At 46.5% G+C, this 17,130-nt stretch overlaps 1 pseudogene; it reads right to left on the reverse strand.

The window, feature by feature from the left end:
• Positions 1 to 12,069: 12,069 nt before the first annotated feature.
• Positions 12,070 to 12,187, reverse strand: LOC126250248 (5S ribosomal RNA; annotated as a pseudogene).
• Positions 12,188 to 17,130: the final 4,943 nt, after the last annotated feature.

Raw genomic sequence — 17,130 nt, forward strand, 5'->3', positions numbered from 1 at the left:
AGCATATGGACATTTCGTAAGCACCGGTCTGGTTTTTAAAGTCCGATACGCCACCCTGACACTGCCGCAGCGGGCGGGCGGTATCGGTTTAATTCACGTATATAACCGTGCGCGATCGCTTTATCTCAACACTATGCGTCGCACGTGGACCTCTGCCCACGCCACTCTGACGGGCACCCTGATAGCGGAAGTGGCACCACACTCTCTGCATCCCCCGGTTTCTGTAGGACACATTTCACCGGCACTCACCCACATCAGAGAGTTCTTTATTGACTTCAGCTACTTACGGTCAGAACTTCCGACGACACGGAAGCCCAGCACAAAAGACTATTATCGCCTCTATCAACAGCGGCAACCTGTAAATACGGTCACCCACAGACATCCTGAAGTTGCTTGGAACACGGTGTGGCGAGCGGTACACACGCCTTTTCTACCTACGACTGTGCGTTCATTGTGGTACGTGGTTGTGAATGGGAAGTTTGCTACTCGTCAGAGGTTACATTCCATACATCTGACGGACGACCCCTTGTGTCCGACATGCTCAGTCGCTGACTCGGATGCACACCGTCTGACGTGTGCCACGACCAGCGAGTGCTGGCTACTGACGCAGCGCATGCTGGCATTACTCTTGCGGCGATTGCCGGAGTCTATTTTCCCTGATGACGTATTGCGCCCCGACGGCGTATACCTTCCATCAACCAGAACGAACGCCGTTAACTGGCTAAAAGGCATGGCCGTTTGCTACATATTTTGCGATGCTCCCAAAGGCACACTCTACTTTTGGTCCCTATTGATGACGACACATGCAGCTTTCAGCCGCCACCCGAAGTACAGAACTCATTTCGCAAATTATTTAGGTTCATTATTTGCGGATCCTCCTGCTCACTGGGGCGTTCCGGGTATGAGACGCTGAAAATTAAGAAGAATCCTGGAGCATATTGATCCTCTACGGACGGAATAGGGGGGAACCCCTCCCAACAGACGAGAAGACGACTCGGACGCTCGGCTACGGCAGTTGTAGGATCTTTCTTTGTAATGAAACAATAATAAATCTATAATACAAAAAAAAATGTTATAAAAATTAAAGAAATAAACAAATAAAACAACATCGACAAACCCACTACATCCTCTTCCTGATCCTTCGATCCCCCAACTCGAACACGTTGCTTGGGCGTGGCGGCGGGATGGCCAGGCTTCGGGTGTCGACCCCTGCGCTACCCGTCGTCCTGCTCCTGCAGCGGTTCATTAGATCAAAAAAAAAAAAAAAAAAAAGATGAATAGAGCGTCTGCCATGTAAACAGGAGATCCCGGGTTCGAGTACCGGTCGGGGCACACATTTTCATCTGACCCCGTTGACGTATGTCAACGCCTGTAAGCAGCTAAGGGTGTTCATTTCATTGTAATTTCGTTCTAACGAGCTGCATGGTCACCGATGGTGTCTGTTCTTTCGGACATGTCCGAAAGAACAGATACCATCTTAGTGTATATCCAGCTTGGTATTTGCCAGATGTTTTTTTCTATATTGTACTGAAGTACTTTTTAAATAATTTTGCGAGCAACAGATTGTACGGAGATGCCTCTGCAATTGTTGGTGTCTCTCTTGTCCTCTTTCTGGTGTAACTAATGGATGAGGTCTGTTCCACTCGTTGGGTATTTTCCATTTTCCCAGTATTCTCTGTCGCTGTTAATTTCTATACCACAGCTAGTATGCTATCTTCTACTGGTTGCATGCCGTTTGTCAATTCACCGTTATGTTGTTCTGACTGTTGCAGTGTTAGATTGTTTTGGAGGTGGATTCCTCTCTTGTAGCTGTGTAAAGAGTAATCGCCCCTTTGCTCCCAAAGAGCTTTGGAGTCCTTTAAAATAATGGACTAGTAACTTGTAGTTTGTTCACTTTTTGGTAACCAGTCTCCCTGTCGAACCCTTCAAGTGAAGGTTCATCGGTTTGAAATCTACCATCTCGTCTCTAAGTCATCTCTAAATATACTAAAAACGTCGTTTTTAAATTCATTATCTATTTCCTTTACTCTTTCCTCGTTGTAGGTCCGTTACTCTACCCTGATGATTTAACAAATTCTTGCTTGCTTTGGGATAAAAATTTTGTGTCACTTATAAAGTGGTTTTGGGTTATGGCTTTAGCCTCTTCAATTGAAACCTTATTTCTTGCTCCGTTAAACAGTCGTCTGAGTATCCTTTGGTTTACTTCCTCTTACATTCATTATTTCTCAACGATACTGATTAGTTGTTGTCATATGATCTAACTGATATGAGCATTATTATTTTAGGAACACTTAATCCGAGTTGTTTGCAGAAGGTGATAAGCTTTTCGCTCTTCTTACCAGTGTGTTGTTTAACTAGAAAATAACATATGGTTGCTTCGTATTTTATTTCTCTGCCTGTCTGTGCATTAAAGTTTTTCACGTTTTCACGAGTAGTTTCACATCACATTTTTCATTTCTCTTGTTCTAGTATCTCACAAAAGTCTTCCGCTTTTTTCTGGGTTTTCCTTTTTGTAATGGGTTATTGGCATGTATCTACTGAAAATATTGAGTCCTTTGTTTCCCTATACTGAGAAGTGACCGAAGTAAGATCTGTTTTGATAGATACGCTATAATTTCCGTGCGGTATGGCCTGCAGCTGCGATGAATTTGTATGAAATATTTCATGATGCCTTCAGGTGCTATTCTCTTTATTTTATGTACGATTGTACAATTTCGGCCTTTAGCCATTTTCAAGTATCTAAAAAGGAAGCATTATGCATTCGATACATTAGTGACACTATTGATTTTGCTGTAAGCACAAGTCATATCTGTAGATATACTAGGCGCATTATTACTTACTTTATCGATGATTTTTAGTAGTTATGTAGTTATAATGCGCCATATCTACAGATATGACTTGTTCTTACAGCAAAATCAATAGTGTCACTAATGTATCGAATGCATAATGCTTCCTTTTTAGATACTTGAAAATGGCTAAAGGCCGCTAACCCTCCGACCGAACACGCTGAGCCACCGTGCCGGCTACTATCTGACCCACCAAGGACAGATATACTAGGCGCATTATAACTTACTTTATCGATGATTTTTAGTAGTTACGTAGTTATAATGCGCCATATCTACAGATATGACTTGTTCTTACTGCAAAATCAATAGTGTCACTGGCATATCCAGTTTAGGTATAATGTTTCCGTCTTAGATACTTGAAAATGGCCTAGGGCGGAAATTGTACAATCGTAAATAAAATAAAGAGAATGGCACCCGAAGAAATCATGAAATCTTTCAAAAAAGATATGCTATACTCGAAATAACTTTGTCAGATTTTGTTTAACAACGAAGGTGGATTTGAACATTATAGACATTTATTTGATTTGATGCCCCGTTTCCCTTAATGTATCCCCTAAAGTTCGGATTCGAATGTGTTCTCGTCAGTATATCTGATGAAGATTTTCAACAACTGCAATAGATCTGGTAACCATTTTACTTTTCTTTTTTTCATACGAATGTTGATGTTGACAGTTCAAGTCGAAGATTCATTCAGTTCCCGTTCAATGACGACTGCTGTGGAGTGTGTGCTGCAACATTATCCGGAAAGCAAGAGCGAATGAAACAGTGAAACTTGCAGCAATATTTTTTATGGGAGAGATGTAAGAGGGGAAAACGGATGCAAGTATGGCTTGGCCAAAGAGATATGGTACGATAAGTTCTAGCTAGTCCCGACTCTTCTTTTTATGTTGGTTTGGGCTCTCTACAGTTTGTTGATCCCTTTCCGCCACAGATTCCAGTGGCGGGGGAATGTCTACCTTTTGGAGAACATTTCCGTTTGGCGCGTCCCATCATATCTGTTGATGGGCGGTATTAGGAAATGGACTTCAACACTCTTCGTCGGATATTACATCTGTGATCAAATCAGCACACAGATCTGATTAGAACGCCCAATATGAGAACAGTAGCCTTTCGTAGCCGGCCGCTACTGAGTCAGATGCTACAGGTCTAACTAGAACGTCAGATATGAGAACAGTCGCCTTTCGTAGCCGAACGCTATTGGACCAGATGTACTGATTTTGTTGAGGCTCATCCCTTTTAGAAATCATAGGGCTGAACTGTTACTTCTATTCTGTCACTGTTGCTCTTGTGCGGCTACTGCACGAGAAAATATCAAGTCGAACACACGATTTAGTTTGTGGTCTAGTGTCCAACGCTGAGGAGTGTGTGCTTCAACATGAACCGGAAAGCGAGAGCAAATCGAACAGTAAGCATTGCGACAATACTTATCTTGGAAGACAGAGAAGAGGGGAAAATAGATACAACTATTGAAACTTCCTGGCAGATTAAAACTGTGTGCCCGACCGAGACTCGAACTCGGGACCTTTGCCTTTCGCGGGCAAGTGCTCTACCATCTGAGCTACCGAAGCACGACTCACGCCCGGTACCCACAGCCTTACTTCTGCCAGTATCTCGTCTCCTACCTTCCAAACTTTACAGAAGCTCTCCTGCGCAACTTGCAGAACTAGCACTCCTGAAAGGAAGGATATAGCGGAGACATGGCTTAGCCACAGCCTGGAGGATGTTTCCAGAATGAGATTTTCACTCTGCAGCGGAGTGTGCGCTGATATGAAACTTCCTGGCAGATTAAAACTGTGTGCCCGATCGAGACTCGAACTCGGGACCTTTGCCTTTCGCGGGCAAGTGCTCTACCATCTGAGCTACCGAAGCACGACTCACGCCCGGTACCCACAGCCTTACTTCTGCCAGTATCTCGTCTCGTCTGTAAAGTTTGGAAGGTAGGAGACGAGATACTGGCAGAAGTAAGGCTGTGGGTACCGGGCGTGAGTCGTGCTTCGGTAGCTCAGATGGTAGAGCACTTGCCCGCGAAAGGCAAAGGTCCCGAGTTCGAGTCTCGGTCGGGCACACAGTTTTAATCTGCCAGGAAGTTTCATATCAGCGCACACTCCGCTGCAGAGTGAAAATCTCATTCCAGATACAACTATTGCTTGGCCAAAGACGTTTGTATTGGTCCTAAAATGTGTTCATCATAAAACGCGCTATTTCTCTGGGGAACAGAGGTAGGAAATTCCAGTTTCCAGTCTGAGTCTTGATACACAATCTTGTAATAGGAAATCCTACTCCATTACCTCCTCTTTCACTAAATCCAGTTGTAGAATTTTGTTGTGTTGTAAGAAGATGAACCAGCTACAAATGCAACACCTTTGTGATTTAATTAACGCGGCGACGGGAGTGGATTGGCAGTGTGACAACCAAAAAGTAAATACACCGCATGACAAATAACAAAAACAGCACCCAGAAGAAATGTTCGGATGCCAATCTAACTTCCTACGCCATCAGCGTGTATGTAAATGATTAGAAATGCAATTATCTGTGATATGTAGAACAGCCACCAGCGTTGTGCATGTTTAGTGTTGTTACCAGGCCAGGTGGTGTATGCAAGGTGCATGAGAAGGGTCAGATGTTGAGTCGTCAGTGTGAAGGACACTGAGATGCCGCGTACTCGTGTGAGACAGGGTTGTCATCGCCTGACAGAGTCCAAAAGAAGCCTCATTGTGGGTCTCTATTTGGCCCGCTCGTCGAATCGTGCACTATTCAGATTTGTGGGGCATTCGGATATGACAGTTGCGGGATGGTGAACTGTATGGGAACGTGAGACAGGCATACTCATCGACAAGGTTCCCGTCGACAGCTCTGCCAATAACTGAGGAGGATCGCTGTATTGCGCACCAAGCGCATCCTAAACCTTCACATCCGCTCTTGGCCAACAACAACTAATGGCCTATCTATAACATACTATGTCATCCCACACGATTGGTCAGTGACTACTAGCTAGGGAATTAGCCGGGCGTTTAACACCACAACACAAACGGCTGCGTTTGAGGTGATGCCGAGACCGCAATCTGTGGACTACTGATAAATCACAGTTCAGCAAATACCACAGATGACCATCTTCAGTGAGTATGGCGCCGACCTGAAGGCAGATCCCAATCTCCCAATGTTGTAAAGAGACGCAGCAGTGTTACTCCTGGTGTCATTGTGTGGGGAGTCATTGGGTATACTTCAGATCATGCCTAGTCGTGACTGAGGGAACTCTGACCGCAGAACGAAACTGCACGGATAACCTCAGTCCTCACATTTTACCTTTCGTGTGACAGTACAGTGGTGGGATTTGTCAACAGGACACAAGGCAACAGTCTCTAAGAACTGTCTGCGTGGCCAGCAAGATCTCCAGACCTGTCTTCGATATAACACGTGTGAGACCAGCTCGGATGTCCCTCCGTCTCACTGCCAGTGCCACTATCCAGGGTGTCAGGGAACAGTTACAACAGTTGTGGTCCAGCTAGCCCCGGGACGGGATGCAACTGCTTTTGACACTCTTCCCAACTGAATCAGTGCACGAACTCAGACAACATATGAGGCGGCTTCATACTGATAAGTGGGTTCGAGCTCTTTCTAAATTTGACACAGTATTGTAATTACCAAAATAACAACACAGACCCTCTCAACCCGTAAAGCTTTTTTTCGTGTCCTCCTCCTCCCCCCCCCCCCCCCACAGCTGGATGCGTCACTTGATATGAGGCGACTTCAAACTGATAAGTGGGTGTAAGCTCTTTCTAAATTTGACACGGTATTGTAATTACCAAAATAACAACACAGACCCTCTCAACCCGTAAAGCTTTTTTTCGTGTCCTCCTCCTCCCCCCCCCCCCCCCCAACTGGATGCGTCACTTGATATGAGGCGACTTCAAACTGATAAGTGGGTGCAAGCTCTTTCTAAATTTGACACGGTATTGTAATTACCAAAATAACAACACAGACCCTCTCAACCCATAAAGCTTTTTTTCGTGTCCTCCTCCCCTCCCCGCCCCATTGGGTGCGTCACTTGATATGAGGCGACTTCATACTGATAAGTGGGTTCAAGCTCTTTCTAAATTTGACACAGTATTGTAATTACCAAAATAACAACACAGACCCTCTCAACCCGTAAAGCTTTTTTTCGTGTCTTCCTCCTCCCCCCCCCCAACTGGATGCGTCACTTGATATGAGGCGACTTCAAACTGATAAGTGGGTGCAAGCTCTTTCTAAATTTGACACGGTATTGTAATTACCAAAATAACAACACAGACCCTCTCAACCCATAAAGCTTTTTTTCGTGTCCTCCTCCCCTCCCCCCCCCCCCCCCAATTGGGTGCGTCACTTGATATGAGGCGACTTCATACTGATAAGTGGGTTCAAGCTCTTTCTAAATTTGACACGGTATTGTAATTACCAAAATAACAACACAGACCCTCTCAACCCGTAAAGCTTTTTTTCGTGTCCTCCTCCTCCCCCCCCCCCCAACTGGATGCGTCACTTGATATGAGGCGACTTCAAACTGATAAGTGGGTTCAAGCTCTTTCTAAATTTGACACAGTATTGTAATTACCAAAATAACAACACAGACCCTCTCAACCCGTAAAGCTTTTTTTCGTGTCCTCCTCCCCCCCCCCCCCAATTGGGTGCGTCACTTGATATGAGGCGACTTCATACAGATAAGTGGGCTCAAGCTCTTTCTAAATTTGACACGGTATTGCAATTACCAAAATAACAACACAGACCCTCTCAATCCGTAAAGCTTTTTTTCGTGTCCACTTGGGTGCGTCACTTCTTTTGTCAGGCAGTGTGATGAAGCACAAAAACATCTTGCCCAGAACGTCCGTGTGTGTTGCATTACAACCCTATCGTTAGAGACAGAGGACAAGCTTTGTTTTGACAAGGATAGGGGAGGGATTTGAATGCATTCCTTTGAAAGATACCGTGACTGCATTCATAGAAGTTGATTCAAGATAACAACTGTGCGCATTACTCGTATTTCTGCTTTCCAGAGCAGTTCTGGGGCAAGAACTGCGTTAAAATAGAATGGAACCCAGAAGTCCAGTACGAACAGAAACACATAACACTCGCTGTGTTTTATTACTGCTGGACAGCACGTGAGTCATATCAAACCGGCGCATCAATATCCTACAATTATAATGTATATTGCCTTCGGAAATAAATTCTTTATCTGAAATTACACTTGTTTTTCAGTTTACGTCTTGTGTTGTGTTCTACAGGGTGTTACAAAAAGGTACGGCCAAACTTTCAGGAAACATTCCTCACACACAAAGAAAGAAAATATGTTATGTGGACATGTGTCCGGAAACGCTTACTTTCCATGTTACAGCTCATTTTATTACTTCTCTTCAAATCACATTAATCATGGAATGGAAACACACAGCAACAGAACGTACCAGCGTGACTTCAAACACTTTGTTACAGGAAATGTTCAAAATGTCCTCTGTTAGCGAGGATAAATGCATCCACCCTCCGTCACATGGAATCAAATGCGCTGATGCAGCCCTGGAGAATGGCGTATTGTATCACAGCCGTCCACAATACGAGCACGAAGAGTCTCTACATTTGGTACCGGGGTTGCGTAGACAAGAGCTTTCAAATGCCCCCATAAATAAAAGGCAAGAGGGTTGAGGTCAGGAGAGCGTGGAGGCCATGGAATTGATCCGCCTCTACCAATCCATCGGTCACCGAATCTGTTGTTGAGAAGCGTACGAACACTTCGACTGAAATGTGCAGGAGCTCCATCGTGCATGAACCACATGTTGTGTCGTACTTGTAAAGGCACATGTTCTAGCAGCACAGGTACATTATCCCGTATAAAATCACGATAACGTGCTCCATTGAGCGTAGGTGGAAGAACATGGGGCACAATCGAGACATCACCAACAACGCCTGCCCAAACGTTCAAAGAAAATCTGTGTTGATGACGTGATTGCACAATTGCGTGCGGATTCTCGTCAGCCCACACATGTTGATTGTGAAAATTTACAATTTGATCACGTTGGAATGAAGCCTCATCCGTAAAGAGAACATTTGCACTGAAATGAGGATTGACACAATGTTGGATGAACCATTCGCAGAAGTGTACCCGTGCAGGCCAATCAGCTGCTGATAGTGCTTGCACACGCTGTACATGGTACGGAAGCAACTGGTTCTCCCGTAGCACTCTCCATAAGTGACGTGGTCAACGTTACCTTGTACAGCAGCAACTTCTCTGACGCTGACATTAGGGTTATCGTCAACTGCACGAAGAAATGCCTCGTCCATTGCAGGTGTCCTCGTCGTTCTAGGTCTTCCCCAGTCACGAGTCATAGGCTGGAATGTTCCGTGCTCCCTGAGACGCCGATCAATTGCTTCAAACGTCTTCCTGTCGGGACACCTTCGTTCTGGAAATCTGTCTCGATACAAACGTACCGCGCCACGGCTATTGCCCCGTGCTAATCCATACATCAAATGGGCATCTGCCAACTCCGCATTTGTAAACATTGCACTGACTGCAAAACCACGTTCGTGATGAACACTAACCTGTTGATGTTACGTACTGATGTGCTTGATGCTAGTACTGTAGAGCAATGAGTCGCATGTCAACACAAGCACCGAAGTCAACATTACCATCTTTCAATTGGGCCAACTGGCGGTGAATCGAGGAAGTACAGTACATACTGACGAAACTAAAATGAGCTCTAACATGGAAATTAAGCGTTTCCGTAGACGTGTCCACATAACATCTTTTCTTTATTTGTGTGTGAGGAATGTTTCCTGAAAGTTTGGCCGTACCTTTTTGTAACACCCTGTATATTTTTAGAATATTTCATTATATCTGATCTACAGATTTTCTGGTACTTTTTGCAGTATTTCCTTTAATTTTCGGAAACCTGTTTATTGTTTATATATATATATCTAAGTCGCCCACAAAACCGTAAAAGAAAAAGGCAATGCGACACATGAAAACAATGAGTACATTTGTGGATCACAACAGACAGTAACAGTTCTGGGAAAATGTACACAGACATACACTGATCAGCCAGAACATTATGACCACTGAACTACTATCGACATAGCCGGCCCGGTTAGCCGTGCAGTCTAACGCACGGTTTCCCGCGTTGGGAAGGAGCACCTGGTTCCCGGCACGAAACCGCCCGGTGGGCTTGAGTCGAGGTCCGGTGGGCCGGCCAATCTGTGGATGGTTTTTAGGCGGTTTTCCATCTGACTTGGCGAATGCGGGCTGTTTCCCCTTATTCCGCCTCAGCTACACTATGTCGGCGATTGCTGCGCAAATAAGTTCTCCACGTACGCGTATACCACCTTTACTCTACCACGCAAACATAGGGGTTACACTCGTCTGGTGTGAGGCGTTCCCTGAAGTGGGGGAGGGGGGAGGGGGGGAGGGGGGGGCAGAACCGCACAATAACCCTGAAAGAGTGGTTCGGTGTGTGAGTGGACTGCGGTAGTCGTCGTGGGGTTGTGGACCACTGCGGCTGCGGCGGGGACTGAGCCTCTCCGTCGTTTCAATGCCCCCAGTTCACATATAACACAATACAATACTATACTATCGACATAAACCCGTCCAGGCGATAGCAGCGTAACCTGGCGAGGAATGACTGCTAGTCAGACGCGCATGGTGCATATGGTATCAGTGAGCATGTTGTTCGTGTGTAGAATGAGGAAGGCGCGCGATGTATCAGATTTTAACGGAGGGCAGATTGTTATGGCCAGGAGGCTCGGCACGAGCACTTCGGAAACGCACGACTTGTCGAGTGTTCGAGGAGTGCCGTGGTGAATGTCTTCAACACATGGCGGAACGAAGGTGAAACCACGACCAGACATAGTGTGGCTGGGCGGCCATCCCTCATTACAGATGTCGGACGTCGTGGGCTGGTAAGACTGGTAAAACAGGACAGGCGGCGAACTGTGGCGCAACTAACGTCAGACTTCAGTGCTGGGCAGAGTACAAATGTGTTTGAACACACAGTGCACCGAACACTCCTAACGACGGACCTCCGTAGCCGACGACCCATGCATATGCCAATGTTAACACCACGACATCGGCAACTACGACTGAAATGGGCACGTGACGATCAGCACTGCACGTTGGCGCAGTGGCAGAGCGTTGTATGGTCTGATGAATCCCAATACCTTCTTCATCATACCGACGCGATGGCGCGAATTCGCCGTCTTCCAGGGGAACAGCTACTTGACACCTGTACTGTAGGACGGAGACAAGCTGGCGGCGGCTGCATTATGATCTGGGGAACATTCACGAGGGCATCCATGAGTCCAGTGTAGTTCCTGCAACGCACCATGACGGCCAAGGAGTATCGCACATTGCTTGCAGACCACGCACACCCCGTCATGACGATCATGTTTCCCGACAGCAGTGGCATTTTTCAACAAGATAACGCGCCATGTCACAAGACCAGGAGTGTGATGGAGTGGTTCGAGGAACACAGTGGCGAGTTCCAATTGATGTGCTGGAAACCTACTCGACAAATCTGAACCCGATCGAATACATCTGGGATGTTTGAACGTTGCACCAGGACACATCTCCCCCCCCCCCCCCCTCTTTCACGGAATTAGGTGATTTGTGTGTGCAGATGTGGTGCCAGCTCCCTCCAGCGACCTACCAAGGCCTCGTTGCTTCCACACCACGACTGGTCGCCGCTGTTATCCGTGCCAAAGGCGGACATACCAGCTGTTAGGTAGGTGATAATAATTTTCTGGCTGATTAGTGTAAAGTGTCAAGATGGACTGCGTAGCTACTTCATTGCGACTGTAGCGACTATATGATGATGGAGATGGTAATATTTTGACTTTTTCAGACGTTATAGCTAGATAACTCAATTCGTTATTGTAAATCCGAAGCGTAGTGATTTGGCATTAGTCGCGATCAGTAAATTTTGGCTACATGGCAGTCGACATTAAATGCCAGGGATCGAACGTTTGTGTTACTACCAAATGAGGTTCTGTGATATCCAGCACTCCGTCGTCAGGCCACGAGTGGCCTACCGGGACCATCCGACCGCCGTGTCATTCTCAGATATTCTCAGATGAGGATGCGGATAGGGGGGGTGTGTGGTCAGCACACCGCTCTCCCGGTCGTTATGATGGTTTTCTTTGACGGGAGCCGCTACTACTCGGTCGAGTAGTTCCTCAATTGGCAACACGAGACCGAGTTCACCCCGAAAAATGGCAACAGCGCATGGCGGCCTGGATGGTCACCCATCCAAGTGCCGACCACGCCCGACAGCGCTTAACTTCGGTGATCTCTCGGGAACCGGTGTAGCCACTGCGGTAAGGCCGTTGCCTGTGATATACAGACACTTGTGAAATTCTCCTTGTTGCATCACGTTTGTTGTTTCTGATCAGCTTTCCGGTTTGTACCTCTTCTCTCCATTCCTGGTCAAATTCCCCGCAGAAACACTTTATTACTCTTATGACATCGTTCAGTTTTCATTCTTCCACATCATGATATCTTCAAGAGATGAAAGCATCATAGCAAAAATTACGCTAATGACCACGCCTTTCATCTTACTCAAATTTCTGGTCGTGCCACTTCGGCTTCCTCCTACTGCCTTTGGTACTGTCTACGTTGTGAAACAATATCAGTGGCGTAAACTGTACTCTGCGAAGGAGCGAGATACAGTGTGTGACACTTAGCGTTTTCACTACGATGTTTGTGAAGGGCGTGTTGACGGGCGTAAAGTCTTCTGAAATACCGTCAAGCGATGCTGAACAGAATCGAAATCAAACACATTAGATCTTAGGCCTGTTCCGATTGGTCGACTGCTGCCTACAAAGCAGTACGGGGAGCGATCTATGATCGTGGCACATCTAATCAGAATCTCTCTAGCAGTTATTGCCAGTTGATGAACCATCTTTATTCAAACAGATGATCATCTGTGCTCCTGACACTGAGTAGACCCTGTTCCAGAAGATCTGCTTACCTCAGAAAAAAATTCTGAAGAATTACCGGGAATCGAACCCGGGCCCTCCTACACCGAAAACAACGACACAAACTTTTTTCTTCGTTCTATCTATCTATTACTCTGCCATTTTCCGCTATCAGGCCTATCAATTGTGAGCGAATATCCCATGAAACCATTTAAATTCCATCGTGAAAAGCCCGCCGGAGTGGCCGTGCGGTTCTGGGCGCTACAGTTTGGAGCCGAGCGACCGCTACGGTCGCAGGTTCGAATCCTGCCTCGGGCATGGATGTGTGTGATGTCCTTAATTAGTTCTAAGTTCCAGGCGACTAATGATCTCAGAAGTTAAGTCGCATAGTGCTCAGAGCCATTTGAGCCATCGTGAAAACTTTCGTCAATTTTGATTCACAGACCGTAGACCGAACACGCTTTTTTCTTTTTGACGGCGAAAAGCTAAGTAAGTTGACAATGAAAAGGAAAGAATAATAAATGAACAAAGAAAGCAAGAAGGGGCAGCATGGGAGGGGGGGGGGGGGGGGGAGAGGAAGGTTGCGGCGCTTAGCGATCTCTGCCGCGTCGTGCATCCGGCGCTCGACCTAGTATGTACATCTTCAATGAAAGATACCGGGTGATCAAAAAGTCAGTATACATTTTAAAACTGAATAAATCACGGAATAAAGTAGATAGAGAGGTACAAATTGACACACATGCTTCGAATGACATGGGGTTTTATTAGAACCAAAAAAATACAAAAGTTCACAAAATTTCCGACAAATGGCGCTTCATCTGATCACAATAGCAATAATTAGCATAACAAAGTAAGACAAAGCAAAGATGACGTTCTTTACAGGACATACCCAATATGTCCACCATCATTCCTCAACAATAGCTGTAGTCGAGGAATAATGTTGTGAAGATCACTGTGAAGCATGTCCGGAGTTATGGTGAGGCATTGGCGTCGGATGTTGTCTTTCAGCATCCCTAGAGATGTCGGTCGATCACGATACACTTGCGACTTCAGGTAACCCCAAAGCCGATAATCGCACGGACTGAGGTCTGGGGACCTGGGAGGCCAAGCATGACGAAAGTGGCGGCTGAGCACACGATCATCACCAAACGACGCGCGCAAGAGATCTTCCACGCGTCTAGCAATTTTTTTTGGTTCTAATAAAACCCCATGTCATTCCAAGCATGTGTGTCAATTTTTACCTCTCTATCTACATTATTCCGTGGTTTATTAAATTTTCAAATTTACACTGACTTTTTGATCACCCGGTACATTAGTTCACCAGGGTGTGGTTCTACATAATCAGTGGTCGGGTGTCGTCTCCTACCCAGAGTTCCCAGCTGGACAGATGGTCGCGGAAAGCACTGCCTAGATAATTTGAAAAGAACTGCTAACACTTCGGGCTGCGAAACAATGTGATATACCTTTCCTGAAGTAATTCCTGAAATCCAGAACGTCTTTGGTATCATTCCAAAATAGGTAATGAGTCACGAGTTCTTCGATCAACGCGACTACGTTTGATTTTGTGCGAGTAATTATCGTCCGTGAAAAGGAGTGTCTATTGCACAGTACGTGGTATTGTCACTTGGAGAAAGTAGGCCAGGATTTGTCGAATCAGATATCAAATGCTGCCCGCCTCGTCACAGCAAAGACGAAGTGCATGAGTGTCCGGCGTTTCGCAGGCGGTGCAATTGGGTGAGCCAGCCATGTTTATACAGCGAAGGCTTGACTGTGGCACATGTTTGCAATTGACCATTACGTACCACGGGACTGAACGTCAATGTCGTCAGGTCTGTCCGTATCGTTTCCCACACGATCTTCCATCGGACGTGTGGGTGTTTCGCCCCTGTGACGCTCGGGGGTCGACCGCTTTGGAGGACACGATAACCGTCCCATGTCGCCATATGACGCGCTGCAGGTACGGCGAGGTGATTATAGGTTAATTCGACGTAAAATTGACTAAGATGGTATAACGAGGGGTACTGGGCTACAGTGCCGGCACCATTCGGCTACAGAGGCGATCGAGTTTCAAGGAAATGATGGTTCAAAAAACAATTTTAAAAATGCAAGCAACCGTAAGAATAAGAGGCAGCTACATTTCTTTTACATGGAGGTTAGCTGCTGAAGAAAAGAGAAAGCCTCGGCGATCGTCTGCCTGAACCGCTAGTGCGCATGCGCAGCATGTGCGACGAGAGGGTAGGAACCCCACAAGGCGAGGTCACACAAGGAGATGGCGAAGGTCATGATCCCTGTAGCACAACAAACCAGAGCTTACCACCTGATAGTACTTCGTCTGGCTCCGCAACAAACGCATACTAAGCCTGCCATCCGTCAGGAGCTCTGCACATTTTATAAGAGCTTCGCAGCTAACTTACGAAGAATATGTATGTTCTTTGTTCGAAGAAAAGGACGTGGCACATGACATATAAAAGTAGCTCGAAAAGATGTGGTATTTAGTGCATAGTGTAGTGGTGCTATTGTTTTAACACTTCATCTACACTAGTGTTCAAAATTAAAGCAACAAACGGAAATTTTGCAAGGTTGGGTTTGTTTGGCCACATAACAGTACAAACAGGTGATAGTAAAGTAGAAACAATGTTAAGAATACAAAACATAAACAACTGTAACAAGCACATATTTCGACAACTGGTTAATGTGCTCAGTATGGGGCGTGACCACCTCTGGCAGCCGTACAGGCCTTACAACGACGGGGCATGCTGTGAATCATTTCATCAGTCTCATGTTGGGGCAATAACGCCCATTCTTCCTGCAGAGTTGCTCGCAGTCTTGAAGAGTGGTTGGTGGATGCTGATGTGACGCAAGCCGTCTCCCTAGTGCATCCCAGACATCCTCTATGGGATTCAAATCAGGAGAGCGAGCAGTCCACGCCATGTGCACAGTACCTTCCGCTTCCAAGAAAACATCAACCACCCGCGCTCTATGATGTCGAGCATTATCGTCCATCATTATAAAGTGTGGGCCCACAGCTCCCCTGAACAACCGCAAATGAGGTCCCAAGATCTCGTCACGATACCTGACAGCAGTTAAACCTTACAGGTTCATGTGCACAATTTCCTGAAGTGGGGTTCGAGTGGTACACGCCAATGTTTGGGTTCTGGAATCTTGATCCACGTTCCCTCCAGATGCGAATCCATCGAGAATCACTCTCCATACTAAATCGGGACTCGCCTGTGAAAACAACATTGGCCCACTGTTCGACCGTCCAGGTGGTATGTCGAAGACTCCACTCAAGACGTTCCCTTCCGTTAAAAGGTGTAGTGGCGTAGCAAGACAGCCAAGCCACTCGGAGGTAGCCGAAAGGCACGCGTTAAGCTCACGCAGATTGGCGTGAGGTCTGGAACAAGGTAAAGTAATTATCCTATAAAGAAAAGAACGTAGTTCTTGGAATACTTAACTTTAATCCACAATTGGAGAACATCGCTCTTGTTTAGACATTATTACACTGAATATAAACCGGTAATGGCGCCTTGCTAGGTCGTAGCAAATGACGTAGCTGAAGGCTAAGCTAACTATCGTCTCGGCAAATGAGAGGGTATTGGTCAGTGTAGCTTCGCTAGCAAAGTCGGCTGTACAACTGGGGCGAGTGCTAGGAAGTGTCTCTAGACCTGCCGTTTGGTGGCGCTCGGTCTGCAATCACTGACAGTGGCGACAAGCGGGTCCGACGTATACTAACGGACCGCGGCCGATTTAAAGGCTACCACCTAGCAAGTGTGGTGTCTGGCGGTGACACCACAAAAGGCGTAAGAGGTAAGCATACAGCAGGTCTCCGACAATTAAGGCCACTCTGCCGATGTCTTCTGCATACCTTCTGCCTCGATACAACACGTCCAGTGGATACTGCGAGCTCACATGTCAGCTACCATGTAGCAGTAAGGCGGTACTGTCGTGCCCTTACAGCCAAATTAACGGTCCTCTCTTCTGAAGTCACACGTGGTCGGCTCTGCCCTGGTCTTCAGGGTACAGTTTCGGTTTCTATAAACTGGTGTCACACCCGAGAAACAACAGAACGATTCACATTAAGCCATCGGGCCACATCCGTTTGCGACTGCCCTGCTTGCTTCCTTTCTATGGCCCTCCACCGAGGAGAGTCTGCTAGACATCTTCTTTGAGTCATACTGCACCGTCTGTGACTGTGTAGACAGCGATTGTGGATCTGGGGCTACCCGGCAATCACTACCTCGTTTCGTGGGTGCCGTGACGTCTTCGTTGGCCTGATTGTCCGTTGAACGAAAAGCTGTCTTCCATGCAGAACACTATCGTACGGACATCTGGTTGGCAGTTTGTGTGCTTATACCGT

This window comes from Schistocerca nitens, chromosome 3, assembly GCF_023898315.1.
Source record: "Schistocerca nitens isolate TAMUIC-IGC-003100 chromosome 3, iqSchNite1.1, whole genome shotgun sequence".
Lineage (NCBI taxonomy): Eukaryota > Metazoa > Arthropoda > Insecta > Orthoptera > Acrididae > Schistocerca > Schistocerca nitens.